Here is a 13,367-nt window from a genome sequence, read left to right as displayed (position 1 = left end):
TTTAGCCTCCATCTCCCTCTCTCTCTCTCTCTCTCCCTCCTTCTCTCTCTCTCTTTTGACCTGCTCTCTCCTTTACTCCACATTCCTTCTTGTTTCCAAATCTTCCTCTTTCTGAGCCGATGGAGTGATGGTGCGAATAATATCTCACGGCTGTAAGGAGCCATTACATTAAGCTCGCCTTTCATTTTCACCTATAAATTAGCGGCGACACTGGTCTGCCCAGGGGTTGAGGTGTATATCTGTATGTGTGTGTAGCCTGTAGGGCTGTGGGGTGTAGAGGGGTGGACTGTGGTCATTATGGTCTAATATCCCATGAAATGGTGAAATTATTATGCAGCCTATTTTATGAGCTGCCTGCGAATATTAAAGAAGGATATTTTGTGTGATGTCCCTCCCTTAAATCAACGTGATTGTGTTTGTTTTTGGCTTGCTTTCTTGCCTCTTAATAAAACCACGGTCGCAGTAATTCAGGGTCTCTGATGACGGACTCAATCCAAATTTTTCTTTCCAGGAGCCAAATGTTCAAATAACTGCTGTTTGGTAAAAACCTTATACTGTATACCGGTAGCTTAAACGTGACCTATTCACAAGCTACAACTTTGTTTTGAAAGATTTTTCCACATTATGCTGCTATTAAGAAGAAATAATTTAACAATAGAGCTGCGACAATTAGTCGATTGGGCAGAAAATTAATCATCGTTTCAGTCATTTATGAAATCAAATTGCCAAATATTCTATTTTTTTCTAACTTCTTAAATTTGAGATTTGCTGCTTTTTTTGGTTATATATCACTATAGATTGAATGTATTTGGGTTTTAAACTGTTGGTCAGACAGATATTGTGATGAGAAAAAAAAAATTCTTTACTATTTTTTTACATTTTGTAGACCAATCAATTAATTGGTTAATTAAAAAGATAATCAGCAGATTAATTAATGATAAAAATCATTGTTGGTTACATTAAAAAGTTGAATGTTGGCTCAGTTAAGCACTCACTTCCATTCTCAAAATATTTCAATTATAAGTATACAATTTATACACATTTTTATACAGTACATGCACACAAAAAGGAAAAAAAAATATATAAGTTGACACATTTATATTCAAGTGTTATCATTCCTGTAAAAACAAAGCAAGCCATTCTTGGAAAAGTGGCAAAGAAACAGCCTATAGACACACACAAGCAGACTTGGCGTGGTGAGATAAGACTATACTAATCTTCATTGCTGTGGCTTTGAAGGAGAGTGTAATGTACCAAGGTCACTTAACACATCTATCTCTGAGACATTCATCAGTGCTCTTAGCGTCTCTCTTTTACTGCTGTCTGATCTACGGCTCTCAGCGGGCTGAAGCCCTCACATGAGGAGGACACACACTCCACTATCACCAGCTGGAGCCTTCATGTAATACTGTAGCTAAGAAACACCTCAGAGCTGAAGTGTATAACCGTACCTGAGGTCTTGAACTCATTTTTTAAATTCTCATTAACTTTAGAAACTAATATTTCTAATAGTGTTAATGCGTGTGAACAGGGTATTTCCTCTTTTTGTAGAGCTTATTATATTTAATAGTTGATATGCTAGAGGTGGACTGTGTAAGAGGCAACTAGGGTTAACATCATTACCTACTCACAGCCTCATAATCATTACTGATTGGACAAATTTCTAAAATTACCTTCTTTATTACCAATTACATAGAACACTTAGCTTTCTCAATATCAATCAGCACACTGTGATAATGCATAATTAAGTCTCACAGACCAATCTGGATGAATTATCTAATATAAACCTAATGACAAAATCAAAGACTTCTTAATAAAACCATACAGCCATATTGTTTGTTAACTGAAAAGATAACCGTGGCCCTCCTGCTAATGCTTAATAAATCACTGATCAGACGCCTAAAGTCAATTCCATTACATAGGTTTCATCACAAATGTATATTCTTGTTCATCTCACTGCAGTAATATTGTGCTTTTGGACTGAATATCAATCAAAATATATTTTTTTAATATATATATATTTTAACTTTATTATTGACAACGCAGGGGATTTCTGCAACATTTCCTGCAGAGAGTATAACTGTAAAGCTCTCGCGTTCACCCTGAGTGCGTCTCGAGCGCACGTGGAGACGTGTCCGTGCCCGGTGCGCGCCCCCGCCCCTGCTTCCTCTGGGAGCTGAGGCAAAGTCACCGACCGCAAGGGGATGGCTTTCAGATTCATAAAATTCATAGAATTTTTCACAAATGGATGAACACAATTTCCTCCCAATTTCCTCATTATGCAAATATGCAAAATATCAAATCTAGACCAATTAGGGACCGCTACGGCTTCAATTTTACCGGTTTAAGCTGTAATTGCAGAAACCCTCAAATAATTACGCGGCTAATTGGGGATATTTGTGACAGATACAACAAATTCTCCCCACAAATTACATTTCATCCAAGGGACCACCGCGCCCCACTGAAACCCTACCGAGGCCTAATTTCTCTTACATAATGAAAGGAACTGAAAACTTGTTATCACATTTGAGCACTGCGCTGCTTTGTAATGTGGAATGATCAAACAAATTAAGCTGAAATTCATACATATTTCTCTAATCTCTTTCAAAGGCACTTTATTTGTAAAGGAAATAACTCCGGGTCGTTCCAATAAGAGCCATAATAGGCAGTTAGAGCGCGTGGAGTTAGAGGCAGGGTGCGTGCACAGGACGTCGGCATCTCCACATGCACCAGAGGGGAAAACACGCGCATCTCCAGATGCATGAGGAGGGAAAACACGCGCAGTCACCTTCAAAACTTCAGCGGCTTCGCGCATGTTGGGAAGGTTTTTGCTGGAGCGCTGGTTCATCTTCTGTCTCTCCTCCGGGATGCATCACCTCCTCGCAGGTGACCCTGTCCCAAGGTCACCAGGCCATCTGTGGACGACGCACATACACGTGCACGCTCACGTACGTCAATACACACGCACATACACGGTCCATAAACGGCCCTGGCGCTGAAATGGAGCTGCTCTATGTAAACAGGCCGCGCGCCGGCGAAGCAGAACTGCGCCTATTTGTCAGAAAGGCTCATAAATACGATCGCTCCTGATATCTCCATCTCTGCGTCCAACCGGACAGTTTACAAATGGAGAGATACAAAGAGGAAAATGCTCCAGTGTTTGTTTTCCAATTTATTTACGCAAAATATTATTGTAAAAATAAAGGTAAATGCAATGTATTTATTATTATTTACGCAAAATATTATTGTAAAAATAAAGGTAAATGCAATGTATTTATTATTATTTTATTATTTATTATTTTGTTATTTATTTTATCTATTATTTATTTAAAATCTGCGTAATTTATTTCTAATAGCCTCCATGTTTGGGATTTTGAATTAGAATAACAACCTTTAAAATTGTCTATAAAAGTACTGTTTTGATTATGAAAATGCCTGCTGTAGTGAAATTTCTGTTAGATAATATTTACAGTGTGTGTTTTAACCTATAGCCTCAGCTTTTTTTTTCCCCTCACACATTTTCACACTTTACAACATCTAATTTCAAATTTCCCAGTGGTCGCTTCATTTTGCAAATGATTGCAGTTAAATAAGACGAAAAGCCCAGTATCATTTATAACAACAACGGGTTCATCAGTCATATCTCTTAAATTTACAGGAGCCACTTTGTGCAGGTGTAATCATTTTGTCAGCCAATCATTGCAGGTGCCTCCTAACCTTTAAAAAGTGCCATGATTTCTCTCCAGTTTGTGCTATCAATCATTTTGTTAGAGAACTTGTCACTTTTGTGGGCTGCTGGATATCTCATTTTGTTGTGGGGGAAATCCCTCTTCAGTTATGTGATAATAAAAACGACCTATCTGTTTGAAATACAGGCTGTGTGCTTACACATCAACTGCGTTGTTTACACAAAAAGAAAACAAGAAGGTGTGTGTGTGCGTGTCTGAGTGTGTGCATTGGTTCATACAGTAGGGTATATACTGTATATAAATTCATGCAGGTGTGATTGATGAAAGGACAAAGTGTTAGCACCGGGGACAGGAAGTGGACCCGGCCCGGGAAGACTGAGGTGTGCTCTGTTTCTGTCACATGGAAACCCAATTCATCCCTCCATCTCTCTTCCATCCCTCCATCAATTCATCCCTCCATCCCTCCATCCACCCCTCCACGCACATTCCCACAGCACCGCAGTCTATTTCAGTCTGTTTGTATGAGTAATCCGCTGACCTCTCTCTCTCTCTCTCTCTCTCTCTCTCTCTCACCCCTCAGTCAGACCCGTTTATGCTGTGATTTTCTGGACACGACCGTCACTGACACCGGATAGATGAGGCTAATCTCAGCCGCAGGCAGACTGTCAGACAGCTTTGCTGAGGCTCTGGGTGTAAAATGGCGCTCGGCTGCCCTGTTTTTCTTCTTCTATCTCTCTCTCTCCCTTCTTTCTTTCTGTCTGTCAGTCATACAAACACCTGTGCGATGGCATGCAATGAGAACCTGCAATGAAGACCAACTCACTCAAAATGTTTAGCTATTGTTGAAACTACTATTCTTATTCTCAACACTGGATCAACACCTCTGACACAGTGTCAACTGAGGGTGTAAAATATCAAATCAAATATCGCGATATTATGTTTTGTGATACTGTTTCGATTTTCAAAATATCGATTTTTAATGAATAGTTTACATGCATAGATTAACTCAGTCAATACTTTATTTAAAGGTCCCATATTGTAAAAAGTGTGATTTTCATGTCTTTTATATTATAAAGCACGTTGTATTCAGAAATTGCGCGTTTGAAACAAGCTGTTAGGATTTTTGTCCATTTGTGATGTCACAAATATACAATATATAGATCATCACACGGTTTTAAACATAAACTTTCTAAATGTGTCCCAGTTTATTTCTTGTTGCAGTGTATGTAAATAACATCAGCTGACGGGAAGTAAACATGGACCCAAACTGTTGCCAAGCAATGCAATTATGTTGCAATTCCGTTGAAATGTGCTAAAACGGAGCGTTTCAGACAGAGGGTAAATGCAGGTATATTCAGCAGATAGTATGAGGAAAATAAAGTTTTTTTTGAACATTACAGCATGTAAACATGTTCTAGTAGAAACCCAAAATAGTATTAACCTGTAAATGAGCAAGTTATGGGGCCTTTAATTTGCAAATATGCCTTCTCAAAGTAGTGATGTGTATGGTGGTGTGTTCTTTATATGACAGTTTATTCAAAATTATATTTTTAAAAAATCACAATGTATCGCATTGCTTACAGTATGAGAATATATTGAATTGTATATCATATCGCCAGATTCTTGCCAATACGCAGCCCTCTAGTGTCAATAGTGACAACAATTAATACTAAAGTTTCACAGATGCTGGATTTATTACACGGCTGGTGTAAATGACATTATATTGTGCAGCGGTTTCTAAACACTTGCAAACATTGTGTGCATGCAACACCTAAGTGTGTGTCTATATATGAGGCTGTGTCATGTGATAGGCCTCTGTGTATGTGCGTGTGTGCGTGTGTGCGTGTGTGCATGGCACCGTTTGTGTATGCATGTGAGTGGGTGTGCGCGCGTCCTCTCTAATGCCCTGTTAATTGCTAGACAGTGTTCCCACACACACCTCTACTAATGTCCCGCTTGCTATTCAGTCTGAGGCCTGAGCCTTCCTCCTCCCTCTCCCTTCGGTACGGATTGTTCCGTTACAATAGCAGCCTCGTTCACTGATTAGCTCACCTCGACAGAATTGCGATCAGGTTTCCCGTAAGATGAAGTGCACAATAATTACGAGAATTCAGAAATGGAAGAGATGCAAAGACATTTTCATAGGGGTCCGCACAGTGTCGGTTACAGGGTTATTATAGGGTTATTATAGGGGGTTTCAGTGACCTGCAGCTTCAGCACCTTGGACAGCTCCTTTGCTGCGGGCTCAGCTCAGGTGGTGCTGAAAGGAAAGCACACTCCCTTCTTCTTCGTCTAAGCCTCGAAGTCTTCTAGTTTTCTTTAATCACGACAATTAGAGCCAATATTTTCCCGCGGACCCTGACAGACGTTGCTTGTAAGTCTCTTTTCTCTCGGAGCGTGCCGCCACTCTCATTACAGCCGCTGATTAAAGCATAGATTAGCCAGCAGTGGCCCTGCGCGCTCCTCACCAACAGCTCGCTCAATATCAATTAGAGGCTGCGCCAAAAGCAGCATGTCCACCGGCGGCCTCTCCGTCTCCTCCTGCTTCTAGAGCTCTCTCACTGCGCTTTGAGAAATACTAGCCTGGTAATAATAAAATAGAAAGGAAAATAGAGCAGGGTATAGAGGGGTTGGTGGGGGGGTGTAGTGATCATCAACCGTGAGGGAGAAATGAGAAAGGACAGTTAAGGCTGATGGAGCCTCAGCTATATACTCCAAGTGATGTAGGTCCGTTTTAAACGTATGCAGCCGCACATCTGGCTGATATCTTTAAACCGTGGCCGCGGGCTCGCGCACCTCCAGAGGTTCAAATCAAGAGGCGAAATAAAGGAAAAGTCACTTAGGCCTATTAGTCAGGGCAGTGTAGCCTACCTCTGCGGAGTTCATTTTGGAAATAATGAATAGTATGTGTGGATACGGAATGAAAAGCCTTTCAACCCAGCATCAGTAGGTCGTTCCGGCTTAGAGAGAATTAATTCACATTCCTCCTCTTCTCTGACCTCCTTGCCTCGGTGTAGAAATGAGGCTAATAGCGTCTGATTTCATTTATTGACTACATTAGTGGAGATATTTCTGTCCAAATGTATTGATTCCATATCTAATATACCTATATATTTTTTTAGAGGACTGAAAATGAGTTAGATATAATAGGCCCCCACTCAGTTCAATTAGGCTTAAATTACATTTGTGTTAATGGCGGTTTCTTTATTTTTGTAGCACTGGAAACAATTTGTGAGTAAGATAGTTAACTGTTGTGAATTGTCTTTGTGGAGTTAATATGATGGCATTGCCTTTGCAATAATTGATCAATCACGGTGGCTCAACACCAGACAAATAATTCAGCCTAGTTTGGATCATTTAAAAGAAAATATTGATGAATTTAATCTCCAATGCCTATCACATCGTTTATGACTGGAATACATTGTTGAGGGGCCACTGTGTGAAATTCTCAAATATAATTGACTGTCATGCAACAGCAGAAAGCCTTGATTGGCTCTTTACCACCGACGTCCCCGACTTATTTATCCACAATAACCATCACGTGGTAAATACAGTGATGCCCCCCCTCCTGTAACCTTCGGTGTCCACTAACAGACAGCCTGTCCAATTAAAAGTGGCCATCGATTATAGATAGCTGCCTGCTGGCATATGAGGGAGACAACGTTGGATGCTATGCCACTGCCAATACAGGCCCCAGTTAGCCATGAACTAACCAGAGCTGACACCAGCATATTAGATGTGGACTGGGTTAATTCACCTGCAGTTGGCCCCTGTGTTGGCTCTATAGCGCGCTGGTTTACCTGCCCAGTCTAAATGCTGATCATTAAGTTGCTTCCAGCAGCCATGATTGGTGCAGAGGGGCTCATATCATTGATTAAAAAGGAAGGCTGATATCCTTCCCCCTTTTTTTCTCCCACAGCAGTCGGGCTGGAGAGGTTTTTAAGATCAAATCACTGAGCAATATTTCATGCTGCCATTTCTACATGGTTTATATCTAATGGCATTTTGTCATTTTAGTTTTTTTTTTAATATGATTTCAGACCGAGCAAACGTGTCACACACCTTTAAATAAAAAAAAGTATTAGTTAATGGCGTGAGGCTGTGAGAATATGACAGCCTTAATTTGTATGTATGTGCTGAAATGGGCCCTTGGCTCCTAGTTATCCCTTGTTATTGTGTGTGAAAGCCTCTGAACCTAATTCCAATTTTTTCCCCTTCTCCTATTTTCCAGCAAGCTGCTTTTCCATTAACTTTGGGAAAACACGGTGGCAGGTCCATTTAAAAAAGCCCGAGCTCCACCCTTCCCATAAGCGCCTCAGCTCAGGAAAATAAGAAATTAAGAGCAGGGACGTTTCATCATCAGATCAGCCTCCCTGTCTGTCTGTCTATCTATCTATCTATCTATCTATCTATCTATCTATCTATCTATCTATCCTCCATACACAGAGAGGCATCCTCCAGTGGGCGGGACAGGGGAGCTTTACCTTAGCATATGTTAACTATTACATGATGTCTTGATGGAACACAACCAAATGACTGGTAATTGACATAAAATATGACAAAGTGTTTGAGTCTTTGTGAGGAAAGCGTCTCGTATTACGGCGGATCAGCTCCGTAATGTGACTGATTAATGAAAGATCGGCCTCGCGCTCACTCAGCTGATTCTGTGAAAAATGAGTTTTGTGTTGTCATTCCGACAAGCCGGCAACCACGGCCGGAAAAGACTATTAGCCGGAATCATTATCAATAGCCATATTTTCAAACTCTATTATGGCAATCAGGCTGGAATTTATTCAATAGATTTAGTTCATTTGGTTGTAATTGATAAATAATCAAAATTTATCAATGTACTTGCACACATTTCACTAACAATCAGGGAAAACTGCCCCATTTACCAGCTGACTTGGTCCAAATTAGAGCTAAATTGATGATCAATTAATCTTGGGAGGGGTAAGCTGCGCGGTGTTTAGCAGAGAAGCAGCAGAAATGTGGCGGAGTGGATGGAGAGGAGGGAGGAGAGAGAGAGAGAGAGAAGAGAGGGAGGAGAGGAGAGGAGGATAAAGAGAATGGATGGATGGGAGAATGTGAGAGACGAGCTGAACTGGCTGGGTGAGTAGAAAACACGAGGAAGCTGCGAGGAGACAACAGAGAAATACAACAAGTGTGTGTGTGTGTGTGTGCTTTCTCCATTTATTTTATATTATATTATATTATATATAAGTTTTACTGCATTGCTCTCACATTGTTCCCATCATCACACAATAGCTCACTTTTAGGATATGTGTTTATGTGCACATGTATCTTTCTTTCTCTCTACAGCATATGCATTGGCCTGTGTGTGTGTGTTTGTGTGTGTGTGTGTGTGTGCGCGCGCCTCTATACGTCTCAGAGTGAGTGAGTCACACACACACACTTGAAGTATCAGGTAGATCAAGTTCGGCAAGTCGGAGTGAGCAAGGTCAAAGAGACTGATCCCATTTATTCTTTAATTTGCCGAGGCATTAAATTGCATGACGTGGCTTTGCTGCAGTTTGATAATTACCAGCACATGTTTCTAATTTCAAGCTACTCAGAGACACTACTGACCCAAGTCCTCCCCTTTTATCTGGTGTTTTAGGAGCACAAGTGTGTGCAGGAGGTATAGGCTATGTGTGTGTGTTTGTGTGTGTGTGAGAATATGTAATGTGTATGTCTGTTTGCTACTCGAGTAATCACAACTTATTCTCACCATCTATTAAATCATCAATGATGTTTTACTTAATCCTCTACGTTACCACAAAGCATCTCTCTCTCTCTCTCTCTGGTTCTTTCATAATGCATTAAATATTACATCATTGTGTCATTGATCATTGGTTAGCCCTCGTTATACCTCACTTTTGTGTTTAAAATGAGTAAAGCTGGAGATGTTTTCAGGCTGCAGTGTAGAAAAGAGTCTCGTTTCAGTGTGTCTGAGGCTCGCTGGCACCTGTAATGTAAGGCACTCATTACCTTCAATGATGCATTACAGCTTCCTAATGATGGAGCCACAGTAATGGACCTAACTAATGACCGGACTTAAGAAAGAACATATTCTAATAGCTGGAGCAGAACTGGAGGGAAAGTCAAGGTGTCGGGGAGGAGAAGGAATTAGATCTGTTGGACAGCTGACTGAGGTCAGACTGTGAATACAATAGATTATTAAATATCTAGCTTCTGTTTTAAATGGGATTAAGTTGAGATAGGTATTTATGCAGGGAAATTAAATTAACACAGGTAAAAAAAAGCACATTCATTCACTGCTGCCAGTATAATGAAAACATACAGCGCTCATGACCAAGTGGAGTCAAGCTTTTATCAGAATTGTATTGCAAACCTCAGTAGATGCTCTCAGCCAATAAGCTGTCAAAACACATTTCAGAGGAGATTTGTTTTGCTGTCGGCCTTAAACCCTGAATTTCCAAAATGTCCAGTTTTCAGACAGAAAGAAAAACAACTTTGATTTCAAATTGATCACCACACATTTTAAGGATTTAATTCAGTTTCAAAGGTGTAGAAATGTGTCACCATAGACCTTTTTAAACTTGACAACATAAACATTATAAATGGGCCCAATGTATTTCCTGTTGCAATGCTTGTTAATGCTTAATACCTTTGACCAAAGCTGTCTCCCTAGCAACAGAATGGCAATGAAAAGGTCTATAGATATCCTATAAATTAAACTACATTTGGGAAATTACTAATTTTTTTTTGCAGGTCCAGCTTCAGTGATATAACTTATTATGCTCTATGATTTGGGTATATATATACATGCATATTAACCACCAGCATCAGCAGCCCCGCTAGTCCTTTTGTTGTTGGGACTTCCAGTGACTGTGTGTGACGTTCAGGGCCGCCACCTTTTAGTCAATTAGGTGACTAATCAAACGTTAAATTCTCTTAATCGTCTAAGAGAATTATAGCTGAATAGTCAATATTTATGGTCTCTTTGTGGAGAACGAGCTATTACTAGTCATTAAATCATCACAACAGCACACACATGGTACAGTTTTATCCCCTTTTGCATTCACCTGGAAAGGAAACCAGGATTGTTGTGGTTATATTGAGAGTTTAAGTGGAGATGTGTGTATTTCTGATATATGAGGCTATGTAAAGTGGTGATAAATTTACTATGGGGTCTTTTGGGAGCATGGAGGAAAACAAACCTCCTGATTTTTCCTCTAAAATCCACAGTAGATGTCTGAGAGCTACAGAAGTCCACCCTATATAACATACATGGGCAAGTGATGCTGTGTAATCATTAATGCACATTTCGTTGGAGAAGTTGAACCAGTAAACATGTCGAAACATTCCACCTTTATGATTAATATTGACTGGCATGAGGTGCTGAACTTAATGCAGATGAAGCACACATGCCTTCAACTTTATATTGTTGTTCACTCCGGCTGTTTCTCTTCATTACAAAATGATCCTAAACATAGAACACCTGAAGAGTAATGAGACATTTTTAAAGCTGCTGCTGCTGCAGAGACTCTGAACACCACTGCGTTAATGACACCTATTGTGACTTTCATTGCTATTTTAATAACCACCACCACCAAGCACACGCGCGCACGCACTCACGCCGCCACCACACCACCACACCGCGCGCTCTGCGTGCCACACGCCTCCTCTTCCTCATTAAGGAAATGGCTCTTCTTTTGCTGATTATTTTATTTGAAGGCGTGATTACCGTTCTGTCCAGCAGATCACGCAGTAACGGAGAGCAGGCGGAGAGCAGGCGGAGGGCAGGGGGCCTAATTGGGGCATGAGATGCGCCGGGTGGTGCAGCCTGCAGGCTGGGTGGCCGGAGAAGAGGAGCCTCTAATGGGTTTGTGTCTGTGGCTCTCTCTGCATCTCTGCATCTTTCTCAGGCTCGGATGCAACGCACTTATCGGTCTCCTTATTCCTCTGGCTGTCATGAAATCACCTGTACAAAACTACTAGTGTGAGATTTGTTATAGAGCCGTTTCTGCAGATTGTAAATCGATTTTTCCTTTAAGATTTCTATAACTGAGTGAATGCAGATGCGTAATACAGATGCAATAGGCCTGAGCATGAGAAACCAGCAGTTGGTCCATGTTCCACTGTTGGTTGTGGTTGTAAAGGATCTCATCCCTGCAGCATCTGCCTTCTGTTACTTGTATTATTTTTAACCTGTTCTGCAAAAAAAGGGCCCACACATATGAGCAATGGATTTAACGCAGTTTGATTGCTAAAAAAAAGCGCGGAGAGGGTGGACACGGAATTCTTGATCTTTGAAATTGCTCTACAAAATTGCATTTGTTTTTGGTGCGCTTCCATTAAAAGTGTCTCCTCGCGTGTAAACAGCCGTTCCGCACTCAGATGCGCCGCATTAACCCGCGGGAGGATTGTATGTGAGTGAGTATTTTACTGGGGAAGATTGATGCGGTCCAGTTAGGGAGGCTGAGTGAGACATAGACCCATTTCAAGTGGGTTCCTCTTATTACAGCAATAAGTTACAGGCTGAGGATCGGACAGCTGAGGGGATGTCTGCTCATCCGGGCTGCTTTCACTGCAACACAACCACAATATCAATATTTATCGTTCAGATATAGTCAACAATAACTACACGTGCCTTATGTTATGTAAATAGGACGTCCATATTAATGATTTAGATTTTTTTTGCATTGTTCTTTAAAGCTATGCATATTTTCAAGAATAATAATCCAATATTTTTTTTTAAATAAAATAAAAATTTGTATGATAATTATTTATCTGGTCTATATTTTTCTATAGAAATAAAACAGGAAATAAAGAAGAATTACTATACCCAACACGATTTTTAATACTACTACTAATAACAACAACAAAAATAATATTTAAAAAAAATAACCTAAGATAATGAATTAATTATAATTAAATTAATGCAATGTATTATTACACTCACTTAATTCGTAATTTAAATAACTGTATCATAAATTAATATTTGTATTAATGCACAAGAGCTAGTATTTTAGCAAAAAAATAAAATAAAATAATAATGTAAAAAAAAAATGATCTCTGACCTTAATGAGTTAATTTCAACAATGAAGTTTTTATTTATTTATTTTTCGTATTCCATCAGTTGTCTTCATGTTCACTCTAATTGGAAATCAAACAGCTTCCAGAGCATACAGACCGTCTCTCCTGGCTCAAGCCCTTCACAAACGCAGGGTTGGCCTTACAAACTCCCAACACAGACCCTCTCCTCTCCTCTCTCCTCTCCTCTCTCCTCCTCCTCTCCTCTCTCCTGGTCTCTACACGTCTGAATCAAACGGATCGAGCCTCTGCTGCTGCTGCTGCTGCTGCTGTTGCTGCTGCTGATTGCTTCTCCTGAACCTTCGGGAGCTACTCACAGCTTTCCTCATCTCAGTGGACCATGCACCACCAGTCCATTTCCACAGGTTTTCACGCTGTGCCACATCAGGCTATACTTCCCCACGTCCCGGCAGATTGCGGTTGAGGAGCATAAAAGATGAGCTGCCTGTATGTGTTGCAGGAGGAGAGAGAGAGATGGAGAGAGAGAGAGAGAGAGAGAGAGAGAGAGAGAGAGAGAGAGAGAAAGAGAGAGAGGTGTACTCGCTCGGACGCCTCCTTTGTGCGGCTGCAAAGCACCCTGTTTAGTCCCAGGCTGGTGGTCCATTCAGCGGCTTCACCCTG

At 40.6% G+C, this 13,367-nt stretch overlaps 1 protein-coding gene across 1 annotated transcript in view; it reads left to right on the top strand.

Moving 5' to 3' along the window:
• Positions 1 to 13,367, top strand: part of LOC119492627 (homeobox protein orthopedia-like) — a 68,658-nt gene that overhangs the window by 47,865 nt on the left and 7,426 nt on the right. The gene's annotated exons all lie outside the window — the stretch shown is intronic.

This window comes from Sebastes umbrosus, chromosome 8 (assembly GCF_015220745.1).
Source record: "Sebastes umbrosus isolate fSebUmb1 chromosome 8, fSebUmb1.pri, whole genome shotgun sequence".
Taxonomy (NCBI): Eukaryota; Metazoa; Chordata; class Actinopteri; order Perciformes; family Sebastidae; genus Sebastes; species Sebastes umbrosus.
Note: the sequence above shows the minus strand (reverse complement) of the source record. Positions and strands in the feature narration are given on the sequence as shown.